Genomic DNA, 13,480 nt, shown 5'->3' on the forward strand with positions numbered 1-13,480 from the left:
TTCTTGCTAGATGTGATGGTGCATGCCTTTTATCCAAGCACTCAGGAGGCAGAACTATCTCTGAGTTCAAGGTCATCCTGGTCTACATAGCAAGTTCTAGGACAGCCAGGACTACGTAGAGGGACCCTGTCTCAAAAAACAAACAAACAAAAAGACAAATCCATTTCTCCCATTTAAAAAAGTTATTTTGTCATAGTGTTTGTGTGGCATTTTGCCACTGCCTTAGTTTATATTTCATTTAATTTGCAGTTGCATGAATTGAATTTTTTATGTGCAATATATTTGTAGATCTAATAAACTTTTTTTAAAATTGTATTTTGTTTTTATTACAACCAGTTAAGTAAATGATCAGGCTCAGTTTTTGTCAGGAGTCCATTCCATTTTGCCACAAGTTCAGAGAGCTCAAATCACTCCTATTGTCTCTAAGACATTAGCTGAATGCCTACAGGATGCCCTGACCTTGGTGGTGCCCAAGTCTAAATAACAGACTTGGGCCCAGGTGGGTTTACTCTCACCCTGAAGGCTAGGTGATATATGTAGCTTTGAAATGCCTGAAGGCCAAGTAATATGTGCAGCTATGGAGTGTCTTTAGGATTAAGGGAAGTAATTGTTATTTACCCTTTATACGTGATAATAGAAGTCTTCTGCCATTGTCCCCACCTTTGGTTGGTTAGTTGAGTGCCCTCCTGACTCTATCCTATGTCTCCGTCTTTCCTTTAACATCTATAGCTAGCCTTTTCCTCATCTACACTTCCCCACTCAGGAGCAGCCCCAGGGCTGATCGGTTGGTCCCGACTGCAGCCCCACAAACACCAGTCCACAACATACGGTGCAGCAACGAGGAGTTAATACAGATGACGCTCAACAAGTTTTCAGAACATTTTTTTTGCCGTAGATGTTGAAGGAGGTTGTGAAGGAAATCCACAAGGCTATATACAAGATATCTTTGTTTAAAATTAGTTTGTATTTTTAAAGGATTCACTTTTAAAAGCCAGGTAGTGGTAGAGCATCCCTTTAATCCTAGCACTTGGGAGACAGAGGGAAGTGGATTTCTATTGAGTTTGGATTCGAGGCTAGCGTGGTCAACAGAGCAAGTTCCAGAACAGCCAAGGCTACACACAGAAACCCTGACTCAGAAAAACCAAAAGCAGGATTTACTTTTACTATTTTTAATTGTGTGTGGAGGGGACAGGGGGGTATGCATATGAATGCTGGTGCCCTTGGAGGCCTGAGGTATGGGATCCCCCAGGAGCTGGAATTACCAGCAGCTGTGAACCAAACTGGGGTCCTCTGTAAGAGCAGTGTGCACTCTCAACGGCACCTGCTCTCCATCCCTTAAAATAATTTCTTTTTCTTTTATAGTTTTTATGGAAAGCAATGGACTTCATCATGGCGTCTTCATGCATCCATACCTTTCTTCTCACTCATTACTCCCCTTTCCCTGCTCCTCTCTCCCCTCCAGCTGGTTCCTTTTCTTCTCACAGTTAGTTCACCTTCTGCTTTCTTACTACACTATTTCATTGCTCTTTTCCCCATTTTACTTAAGATCTCTTCTTCTTTTCTCATGTTCCCCTTTCCAGTTTTGTGAAACACGCACACGCGCGCGCATACACACACACACACACACACACACACACACACACACACACACACACCAGCTCATTGTATTCAAGATTTCTGTATGGAGAAAACAGGGTAAGTGGAAAAATTTGAGGTGGACACATGGAAAGAGTACAGTGGTGTGGTGATTGTGCTGGAAAAGAGATATGGTTTTCGTACGTGACCCTAAGGTAAAATTATATCAGAAGTTTAGTTTGTCAGCATTACTGCACTAATAAACAGTTTATATTATTGTTTGGTTTGTTTGTTTGCTTCGGTGTCTTTTGAGAATGGGTTTAACTATGTTTCCCCGACTGGCCTTGAACTCACTGTATAAACCAGACTTGTCCCCAACTCACATAGATCCTCCTGCCTTTGTCTCCAGAGCTTGGATTAAAGGCATGGGTCACCAGGCTGGGCCCACTCACATGCTTAGTTTTTAATCAGGTCATTTAATTGTTCTTTTGGAGACAAAACCACCCAAGTCTGCAGGCATGGTAGAATAGGTCTGGGGAGGTAATCAAACTTAGGTTGGTCCTGTGTCTGTGAGAGAAATAGCATGGTCTCATCTGGTTTCTGATGAGGCTAGGAGCAGAGCAGGAGGATAATAATATCAACATACCAGACTGCTCAGCTTTTCAGCTCCGCCATAAACTACTGTGCAAATTAAACTCTCCACACTTCAAAATTCCCTTCCACACAGTGGAAATATGCCAATAGCACACCTCTGTATTGTTGTGAGGGATCAATAGGTGTCAGAGGTAAAGAAGAATGTTAGATGTTTAGCACACTGCTGACAAACATAAGTTGTTGCTAGTTATTCTTCGATTGCCAACCAGGTTAACAGATATTTGGTACACCCAGCCAATCCAATAGCAGTATCATGGGGCATTATTGTTATTACACACACAACACAAGTGTGGAAGTCAGAGAACAACTTGGTGGAGTTGGCTCTCGCCTTCCACCTTTAGGTAGCTTTTAGGACAGAACTTGGGTCATCAGGTTTATGTGCTGAGCCATCTTATCACCCTCTTATTTAAAGATGAATATTCTTTTTTAAAAAATCTTTTTCATTAACTTATTTTTTTATCTCAAGTGACTGAAACTGGGAAAATATCCTCCAGCTCAGCCAAGCAAATGACAAGGAGAAGCTTTCCTGGCTTCATTCCCATTCAGTTCATTCCACCTCTGTCTGTCTCATGAGCTGTGGGGATGCTTCAACCTCAGAAAGGAAAGTGTTTGGCTGGAGCAATGCCTCACTGTATTGAGTCGGGTAATCTCTTTCTGGTAGAGAGGAGGTTACGCTAGCAAGCCACTTGTCCCTGGATGTCATTTTTAACTCTGTTGTTTGTTTGAATTTGACCCACATGCTTTGCATTAAAAGCAACTATTAAAAAGAAAAAAAAAAACATTGAAGGCAGGCCAAGAAAGAGAGTTGCATAGAGCAAACCCCCTTCCTTTCTTTTTAACTTATAACGTTAACTATTTCAACTTGTTCTTCCAAAGAGGGACGATGATGCGGGATTTCAGAGTTCTTAGCATTCAACAGCATACTTTTATCTTTTAATTTGGAAAGCATATTTATCTGTTGTAAAAACGCCCCAGATCCTCCAATATTAGTATTAATTTTCTATATCAAGATTTAAGCAAATTAAGTTCTGCATCTATTTTTAAACAGCCGTTGCTGACCATTTTGGTTTAGCTTGTTTGAAAAGTGTTTCTTATTTAATTGGCCATTACAGACCCTTCAGTTGTATGATACAGACTTAGGGCGTTTGCACAGCCTTAGGAACTGATCTATCAGGAGGCAGCAAGGGAATGAAGAAAAGGCAAATACATACAAACATATGGGCACCTAGAAAGGCTAGGGTCGAGTGGATTACGATCCAGGGAGAAACCACAGCACCCGGGCAGCTCAGTGTGTTTGTTATGTCCAGTTAAACAGTGAGTGAGGTTACTGATACAGCTTAATGAGTGGGCAGACTTAGCTAATTTCACTAGCAGCAGTCTCTGTAGGAGCAGGCTCAGGCCTAAACATCCAGGGGGAGAGAGTTATGGTGGGCCTTTTCTGCACACACTATCAACATCCCTACTCAGACCAGAGGAAGGCTTTGCCATCCCTCCACTCCCACAGTTTTACTTTGATTATTATAATCACAACTATGTTTACTCAATTCCTTTAAACAATTAAAACAAATTAAATCAGCACACACACCCATTATTAAGATATTATTGCTACGGGCAGTTTCTTGCCCTATTCCCAATTCCTCCTCATAGGCAATTGCTTTAAAGGGCTTTTTTTTGTTTGTTTTGGTTTGTAGTAATTTTATATTAACAGAGGAACTGCAAAGATACCATGGAAAATTACTGCATATCTGCCAGACAACTTCTCCTGTTGTTAAGATGTTATATAACCATGATACGCTTGCCAAACTTCAGAAAAATGTCATTGGAAAACTACTAATTGAGCTGTTGACTTTATTCAGGCTTCACATTTCCTACTAATGATTCCTTTTTCTGTTTCATAAGTCAATGTCGGATATGCTATTACACCGACCAATCATGCTTCCTAAACTCTGTATACTGTTTAATAGTTCCACAGTCTTATTTTTCATGATCTTGACATTTTAAAAGATATTTTAAAGGTATTTTATAAATGATTGTTATATTTTGATTTGTGTGATTTTACTTTTTTTAATGTTATTTTTATTATGTGTATTTGTGAGCGTCAGCCTGAGGAGGCCAGAAAAAGGAGCTGGGTTCCTGGAGCTGGAGTTGCAGTTGGGAGTGAGCTGTCTGATATGGGTACCGACAACCAAACTTAGGTCATCTGGAACAGCAACAAGTGCTCTTAACTGCTGAGCTGTGCCTCCAGCCCTGATTGTCCAATTTAAAAAATATTTTTATTAAATTTTTTCTTTCACAGGACATGGAGCACTCAAGAGGCAGAGGGGAGGATCCCTGCCGTTTTGAGGCCAGCCTGGTCTACCTAGCAAGTTCTAGGGCAGCCAGAGCTATAGAGTGAGATTCTGTAAACAAACAAATAGACAATTTCATATACCTACAGAGTGCATTTTGATTACTGCCACCCGCATGTATCTAATTTTCAAAACATCTTTTATTTATCTTTTGACAGTTTCCTACAAGCACACAATGTATCCTATTATTAGGGGGAATAACTATGGGAGGTATAGCAGCTGGCATAGGGACCGGTACGGTTGCCTTACAGGAAACTAGTCATTTCAAACTTCTACAGCAAGCCATGCATACTGATATCCAGGCCCTAGAAGAGTCAGTAAACGCACTTGAGAAATCCTTGACATCACTCTCTGAGGTAGTCCTGCAGAACAGAAGAGGGTTAGATTTGTTATTTCTACAGGAAGGAGGACTATGCGCTGCCCTCAAGGAAGAATGCTGTTTTTATGCAGATCATACAGGAATAGTTAGGGACAGCATGGCCAAACTTAGGGAAAGGCTAAAACAGAGGCAACAGCTATTTGAGTCTCAACAAGGATGGTTCGAAGGATGGTTCGCTAAGTCCCCCTGGTTGACTACCCTTATATCCACGCTCATGGGACCTCTGGTTATTCTATTTTTGATCCTCATATTTGGTCCCTGCATTCTGAACAAAATGACTCAATTCATCAGAGAACGACTATCTGTTGTACAGGCCTTAGTCTTAACTCAACAATACCACCAGCTAAAGCAAATAGATCCAGAGTATCCAGAGACCTCTGAATGAAAGATTCCATTCAGTTACAAGAGAAATGGGGGAATGAAAGACCCCTGCCCCTTAGCCCTTTCTTTCTCAAGTTTGTCTCCTCTTCCTCCTGTCGGCGGCTTACCCGATCCCCACCCCCGGCAGCCTTCACTTCCCCCGCCACCCGCCCGGCCCGAGAAGGAGCACCAGGTGGGCCGGCACGAGAACGAACACCAAGTGAGCCGGCCTGGAGCCCTGCCCCTGAGCCCCCGCCCGATGAGAAACACTCCGTCCCAAGGTCTCCGCCCCCAAGGTCAGCCATCTGGACGTGGAGAGGGGGGAATTGAGTCTGTTGTACCAGACACCAGACCTTGAGAATATGCTGATCTGGAATGGCTCTGTGTCTCATTTGAACCATCCAATAGAAATGATTCTGTATTTCGCCTCATTTGAAAGACTCTGTGTTTCACCTCATTTGAATAACTCTGTACTTCGCCTCATTTGAATAACCCTGTATAGCGCCTCATATACATTGACCAATGGGAATAGCTCTGTACAATGCCTCATTAGAATTATCCAATAGAATCCCTGCTTCTAGCTTGCGCCTTTTTCCTATATAAGGACCCCTTTCCCTTGGCTCGGCGCACTTGGCCTCACAGAAGCTAAGTCGCCCGGGTACCCGTATCTCCAATAAAGCCTCTTGCAGTTTGCATCCAAGTCCGTGGTCTCGCTGATTCCTGGGTGCGGGTCTTCTTCTACGAAAGTACCTCTTCGGGGGTCTTTCAGGCTCATGCTTCTTTTAAGAATTTTCTGATATGTCTAACATCTATTTCCTTATACATCTCTACTAAAAATGTACTACTTTTTTTTTTTAACATAGTGACTTTGTATCCTTTGTTTGAAGCGCAGCGTCTGACATATTTTAAGTGCTTAAATGATACAGAATAAAAGGTGGTCTCCTGGGAAGCAAGGGAAAGGGCACTTTAGGTTAGCATCGTCCTGTGAAAAAGGATAGGTCCAGGCTTCCGAAACTTTAATATACATTCCTGTTACCTGGCAATTTTGCCAGGGGCAGTCAGCAGGTCTGAGACAGAAACTGAATTCAGAATTTCTAATGAGTAGACTACTGATTCTTACATCCATTTTTATTAGGAAGAAAATTATGACATTTCCAATAGTCATAGTTTAGTCAATGACAGAGAATATGACTGTGTTTCGCAAACTTTAATGAACCAATCTAAAGCTGTACCCATCCTCACAGTTATGGTCTACTTCTAAAAAGCTTTCACCTCTTGTCAAGAAGACAACTTCCCCCTGCCACCCCCCCCACCACTAAAATTCTCTGAAAACAGGCAGTGCTTTCTTTGTGATCTTCTAGAAAAAGGATGTCATGAAGACTTCAGTTTTCTCGGTTTTGCTAAATCAAATAGCACATCCACACTTAAATAGCAAATCTACTTAATTAGAATTGGTGGTGGGGTTGGGAAAGACGGTAATTTCATGCTTACAAAAGTTTCGAGACATTGCTTCAGCGTTGAAAGAGTTGGTATAACTGTAACAAATTAAAAGATACTGGGTTGAGGAGTTTTTCTTAGTATTATTTTTTCCAAAAGATATACCATAAATGCCGAAAAGAACTGTTGTCAGAAGTGGGATTCGAACCCACGCCTCCAGGGGAGACTGCGACCTGAACGCAGCGCCTTAGACCGCTCGGCCATCCTGACATGTCCTTTTGTTTTTCCATTCTTTCTTATAAGCTTATCAACACTGTTGACGCAATTGTCACCTGGTTTCGTTTGTTTATGGCTTCAAATAAAAAGAATCGTGAACTCTCCTGGATCGCTTTACAAAGCAGGAGAAGTGAAAACGGTGGCGGGTCTTTCCTATCTCCTACTTCCTCATCACTCTAAACTTTCCATCTCTTCTGCGGACCTTTCGGTCTCCTCTTGTCCAGAGTCAGGCCCGGGAGGATCTCCTACCGGCCACCTTCCTTTCTAAATCGCCTAACGGAAGCCGGCCGGGTGGACTCCGGGTGCTGCCTGGCGGAGATAAGTGGGTGCGGAGCCCGGAGCTGGGAATGTAATATCGGGCTGTGAGCAGCCGAGAAGCGTTTTCCACGGGGCGGACGCTGGGTTTTCTCATGGGAACCACTTTTAGATTGGTAGAAACAGTTTCAAAACGCCGTCGGCAAATTCCTCACTTGTATTAGAGAGACTAGAAGAGACTTGCAGTCGTGCCGCGTTGGTGGTATAGTGGTGAGCATAGCTGCCTTCCAAGCAGTTGACCCGGGTTCGATTCCCGGCCAACGCAGGTGTCCTTTTTTCTGTAGCTTTTTAGGTCACAGTTCCCACAGGGTTCTATTTTCTCTCTTTGAATGAAACCAGCCCCGCCAAATTGGGCCCGAATGAGGTACTTGAAGGTGTTTCGCCTTTCCTGTTTTAGGAATCTTCTGGAGTCTGAGATCTCTTGTTAGAATCTCATACAGCCTTCGGTATCCGAGAGGATCACACAGTAGGCTTGAGTTCTTGAGCGTTTTTGAAACTGGACAGTGCGTATAAGAATGACATTTTCAATTTTCATTTTAATTAAATTAATCGAAATAAGTAGTCAATGGAGCCGTTAACTAAGTGGAAAAAAATTTAAACGGCTACTCATTTCGACCTTTTAAGTAAGGAAAAGACATGTTTATTTTTGATTTTTTTATTTATGACATCTATATAGTATTATTTGTTCTTCCTATTAAACTTTGAGTGCAAAATACATTCCAGACTTTGAAGACTAAGAAATCTATAATCTAATTTTTTTTGTATTGATTACATGTCGAAATAATATTTTGGATGTCTGGGGCTGAACAGGATTTATTAAACTTAGCGAGTTTTTTTTTTTTTTTAAACTTACCGAGTTTTTTTACTGTCGAATTTGTTCTCACACATGTATACAATGACTTGTTTACGTTCACCGCGTGCCCTCTTTCATTTCCCTCTCGTGATTCCTCCTTTCTCCCTTCAACCCCTTTTAGACTTTCGTGTCTCTTGTTTTGTTTTGTGATCCCTGATATTAATAAGGAACCTGTTTCTACTGTTGAACCTGGCTGTTAGAAATTGTTAGATACATGAATGTTTTACATTATCTTTGTTTTTTAAAATCCTGATTTAGACAAAACAAAATTTTGCTATGTTCTGGGGGGGGGGGGGGCGTCTCTTAGAAATACCTTTCTTGAGCAGCTACTTTGGCGCGCTTGTCGCAGTTGTCCTCGTTAGTATAGTGGTGAGTATCCCCGCCTGTCACGCGGGAGACCGGGGTTCGATTCCCCGACGGGGAGACTAGCAAACTTATTTTTTTAATCCTTTCTCTCTTTGACCAGTTTTTCTGCTAAAGAGGGATAGTCACTTTTAAAAACTCAAGCCTTTGATATCAAGAACCTGTATCTCTTTCTAACCAAATTAGTGGGAAGTGGGCATCGACTATTCAATTCAGCAAGTGAAGGTCCTTAACCCTGCCGTATCTACGGTTTAGACATTTTCACACTTATAAAACACCGGGCACTACGGTGATTCTGCACAATAGGGAAGTGGCAGCAGTGGGCAGACCAAGTTTTCAAGTCCGAGCTCCTTTCCACTGCCACACTGCAGGTGTGTAGACTTGGGAAACAGCCGCCAACCCCTGCACATGACGACGCAGAATGACAGAAATGTTCGGCCTCAACCTATCTAGTACAGAAGGAGCTTTGGTCTGAGTGCAGATCCGGTGACCTACCTTTTGTTTTAATGTTGGTTGTTTTAAATTACTATGGAAAAGCGCTTTGGGGGAAATAATTTGATTGCTTCGGCAAGACTTTGTTTTTTCTGCGTTCATACATTGGATCCACGATCTCTGAGATCCTTTGCAGTATTAAAGTCCTGGGAAGCACAATTCCTTATAAGAATGTGATTTGTATAGTCAAACACATTTCCAATCTCACTCATTTTAATTACTTCGTTGTGTTAAGCTACATAACCACACCATAATTTCGCTAACAAATTTCTTATTTTTTTAGCACTTATATTATTTCCAGTGGATTTTTCCCTATCTCTTCTGGAAGGGCTCTTTCTCTGTCTCCCCGACCCCCATGTGCACACAAATGTTAATTATATCTATTTCGAGTGGTTGTTTTGAGTGTAAATGATTATATGTGTAATAGAACCTAGCATATAGTATATGATCATATGGTCATTTTGAAAAATATATATGTTTTCCTGTAGTACAGACTCCTTGCAGAAAAACAGAGAATAAAAAGTAAAAGACACCCCACTCTCCTCATGGAGCAGCTACCTGTTCATGTTTTGCTGAATATGTCTCTGGCATTTGCTCTTCCAGTGCTGGCAACAGAGTCCAGGGTCTCCTGCATGCTCGGCAAATGTTCTCTGCTGAAGTCCAGCTACTATTCTGGATTGGGCTCTTGTGTGTGTGTGTGTGTGTGTGTGTGTGTGATATTTTGAGAATAAAGTTGGGATAAAACTGTGCATATTGCTTGCTCTTTGATAAGACTAATTTTTAGAGCTAGCTGCCTTGGGTTCATAGTGAAGTTAGAGGGGATTACAGAGATTTTCTATACTCACACGTGTATAGACTCCTACTAGCACTAGCTGGCACCAGAGTGATAGACTTGTTAGTTGGTGAACTATACTGACACATCATAAGTGCCCAAAGACAGAGTTTCCCAGTTTGGTCAGGGTTGTGCATTGCATGAGTTTGGACAAATGATTTTTAGAAAACAAAACAAAACAAAAAACAAAAACAAAAACAAAACCTGCTTGACTTTTTACTTAGAATTATTCTATTTCTACAGTTATTAAATACTAGCCTAAAACAGGCTTTCCATCATTTTATTGGGGAATACATCATAGTTTCTTGATTACATTCCTTAGTTTTGAACATTTATGCTGTTTCCAGTGTTTTTCTGTCGTCTGTGGTGATAACATTTGTAATCTTTGCTTGTTATTCTCAGTCTTTCACCTACACAGTTCACCTTGGCTACCCTAGAATTTCTCCTTAGCTTGTGTCCAGTTCAGGGGGAAGACAAGGATTTGAGAGGAGGTTTTGTTTTGTTTTTCAGAATTGACTGTCTCTCATATGGCTCTTCTTTCTGGGATTTACTCCTTCAACTTTTGGCCTTTAAAATATCGTATGAAGGCTTCATATAATCTCTACTATATGAAAACCATTTATTAGAACGACACCCATAAATTAGGTTAAGACTTAATGAAACAGTGCAATGCGTAGTTAAGTCGTGGGGTATACTGTATTCCTGATACATTGCCTTGGCATGGCATGGCGCTGGAGCGACAGCTGAGAGCTTACATTCTGATTCACAAACAAAATCCAGAGAAAGCTATTTGGGAAAGGACTTTGAAATCTCAAAACTGGCTCCCAATGACACATACCTCCAACAAGGCCACATACCTTAATTCTTGCCAAACAGTTCCACCAATTGGAATCAAGCATGAGCCTATGTGGGCCATTCTCATTCAAACCTCCACAAAGTGCAAAAACAGTTTCAATGGAAAGGTCATGTAGTAACACACACACACACACACACACACACACACACACACACACACACACCGAGTAACATGTGTCTGTGTGATATCACAAAACATATGTGCATGTAAAATAATATGCATGTCTAATTTCTGCACATAGGTATCTATGTTTGTATGAAATCTTTGAAATTATTGACCTGCACTGAAACTGAATCTCAGCATCAATGAAAGATGCTACAGAAGCAGACGCAGAGAGAGGCTCCAGGGAACTCCTGAGACCTGGGCAACACAGAAAAACGGCTCCTTAGACCCCAGCCCTTAAGCTGAAGGCAGTAGAATAAGGAGAATGTGCCCTTTGGCATTCGTTTGCAGATGTGTCACCGTTAACGTCTTTGACTTACACGAATTTTTAAATTTCCCGTTTTGCTTGGGTGACTCAATGTGCCAGTTGACTTCAAAACAGTTGGTGTGACTTGTTTTGTTGTGAGAACCCTTAGTACTTTTTGCCAGACATGCCTGGAAACTTAGTGGTTATGCTAAAAAAAAAAAAAAAAAAAAAAAAAAAAAAAGAGTTAATTAACCAGTACTTACGCACGCACAGTTGCATACGTAAATTATCTAGATCAGCAACGTTTCTGAGCAAAACCAACTGAATTTCCAAACTCAGAGAGTATCCATTTTGGATTTCCCAAAGGCTCTTGGCTCGTTCGTCGTCTTGTGCTCTCCTATTCTCAGCCTCAGTGGGTAGAACCCGGCCCCGTTCCTTGTCGAAGTGGGCTCGGTGTCCTTTGCCGTTTTTACTGCAGGGTGCCTCCAGTTTCGATCTCAACTTTTGGCAGATAGAGACGACCAATATATTCTTTAGTGAACTGACTTGACAGCACCCTTAGACACCATCTGTCTCTGTGGCGCAATCGGTTAGCGCGTTCGGCTGTTAACCGAAAGGTTGGTGGTTCGAGCCCACCCAGGGACGAGCAGGAGTATTTTGTGGATTTCACTTTATTGAAATCTGTCTGTCTAGGAACTCAAAGCTAACTTCCTCAGCTAACCCGCTGGAACCCGGTGTCTGTGGTTAAAAACTCCCCCACCTACGTGTTTTGGAGACAGCGGTCTCTTGTTTTCGCGGTTAAGCTTGCAGCTTCACGGCTGAAATCACATCGGAAAGCTGATCCTCTTGTGGGAGTTTGGACGTTCAGTGCATCTGTCCCGAGGAAACTGCCTAGGTTTCCTTAGTGTGTCTTTGCTCCCGAATCCCTCCCTGGCCACTCCCTATTTCCTCCTTAATCTCAACCTCATCTGCTAGGACCGCGAGGGGTTCCCTTTCTCAGTTCTTTAATTCTCGGCTCTGGCAGCGGCCCCAGAATCTGGTAACTCCGCACCCAAGCCCCGGATCAGCGTCAACTCCTTCAATGCCTGGCGCCATGCGACGCCATCTCTTTAAGCCGGGACAGCAAGGCCTTATAGCGAGTGGCCTCAGAATCCCCCCATCCCACTCCTTCTGCCTCTTTTAGATCCCAAAGAACCGCACCTCCAAAACTCAGTTTGACTTTTAATACTTTGGCCTGGACTTCCAACTTCTTTCTTTCTTGCCTGGCAGACTTCGCCTTTCATGCTTGCACCCAGAACCAACCTTGTCTGCAGACTTCCTCCACGTCCCCACTAGCCGCCTGCCTGTTTTGCTCGCTAGAACCGAAGCTTCTGGACCCAGGATGAAACTGAGTTGTTCATGTGGTCTTTGCAGCTCCCGCATTCACTGCTGGCCCATTGCAGGCGAGGAAGGCAAGCACAGGCGACATTTTACTACCCTGGTCTTGGTTTAGGTAGACGCATTCTTGCTATAAAGCAATAGGTAGACTAGACTAGTTCCTCCGTTTGAATGACGATGACACATATATCTCTCCCCCAAAAACGCTTGGAGCAACCCCAGAACCCTTCCACCCTCAACCTGCACTGGGCTATACATATTCCATCTCTGAAAAATAACTTGTCTCCCCACCCCTGGCAACAATCAAATTTATAGTTTCTATTATTCAAGTGCATGGAATGAAGAGCAGAAGAATTGACCCAACCTGAATTGGTTTGGTGGGAGAGACTCTCCTACTTAACATCGTATGTTTAGGCACAATGGGGAGTGCATATGACTAAAATCATGTCATAGAAACAGAAAAGCTGGATTTTTATAGTCACAGTGCCATTTCTGATTTTTTACTAAGACAACTTTGGTCAACAGAACTGTCTTCACCTTATGGCTATCCTTTCTGGGAACTTGCATATTTGCTCATTCAACACAACTCGGGTCATTTGCTGCTTTCTTTTCAACCCCACCCCACCCCCGTGGTGGCCCAGAATTGACCTATACCCTAGGCCCATGCATAAAGACATTTCAATATGACATGCTCTGAGACCATCCCAATTCTGGTAGAGACTCTTCAGAACAACTCAGGCTGATATCACACGTGCAACTTACTCCCTCACTTAGTCGTGCGTGGCTCCTGGACTAGACAGATAACCTTATCTCTGGGCTCAGATGGTGATGTCTCCCTGGCTGCCCTAGGCACCTCTGCTCTTTCTTTCTTTTTTAGATTTATTTTATGTGTGTAAGTGTTTTGCCTGCATACATATGCACGCCACATTTGTGTTTGGTGTCTGGTGCCAGTGG

The 13,480-nt window shown here is 42.5% G+C and overlaps 4 non-coding genes across 4 annotated transcripts; 3 read left to right on the forward strand and 1 right to left on the reverse strand.

Moving 5' to 3' along the window:
* Window positions 1-6,940: 6,940 nt before the first annotated feature.
* On the reverse strand, window positions 6,941-7,023 carry Trnal-cag. The gene has a single exon. It is a non-coding gene; the product is annotated as a tRNA-Leu (tRNA).
* Window positions 7,024-7,537: 514 nt separating this feature from the next.
* Trnag-ucc lies at window positions 7,538-7,609 on the forward strand. The gene has a single exon. It is a non-coding gene; the product is annotated as a tRNA-Gly (tRNA).
* Window positions 7,610-8,549: 940 nt separating this feature from the next.
* Window positions 8,550-8,621, forward strand: Trnad-guc. Its single transcript has one exon. It is a non-coding gene; the product is annotated as a tRNA-Asp (tRNA).
* A 3,099-nt stretch (window positions 8,622-11,720) lies between these two features.
* Window positions 11,721-11,794, forward strand: Trnan-guu. Its single transcript has one exon. It is a non-coding gene; the product is annotated as a tRNA-Asn (tRNA).
* The last annotated feature ends 1,686 nt before the right edge of the window (window positions 11,795-13,480 follow it).

This window comes from Cricetulus griseus, chromosome 5, assembly GCF_003668045.3.
Source record: "Cricetulus griseus strain 17A/GY chromosome 5, alternate assembly CriGri-PICRH-1.0, whole genome shotgun sequence".
Lineage (NCBI taxonomy): Eukaryota > Metazoa > Chordata > Mammalia > Rodentia > Cricetidae > Cricetulus > Cricetulus griseus.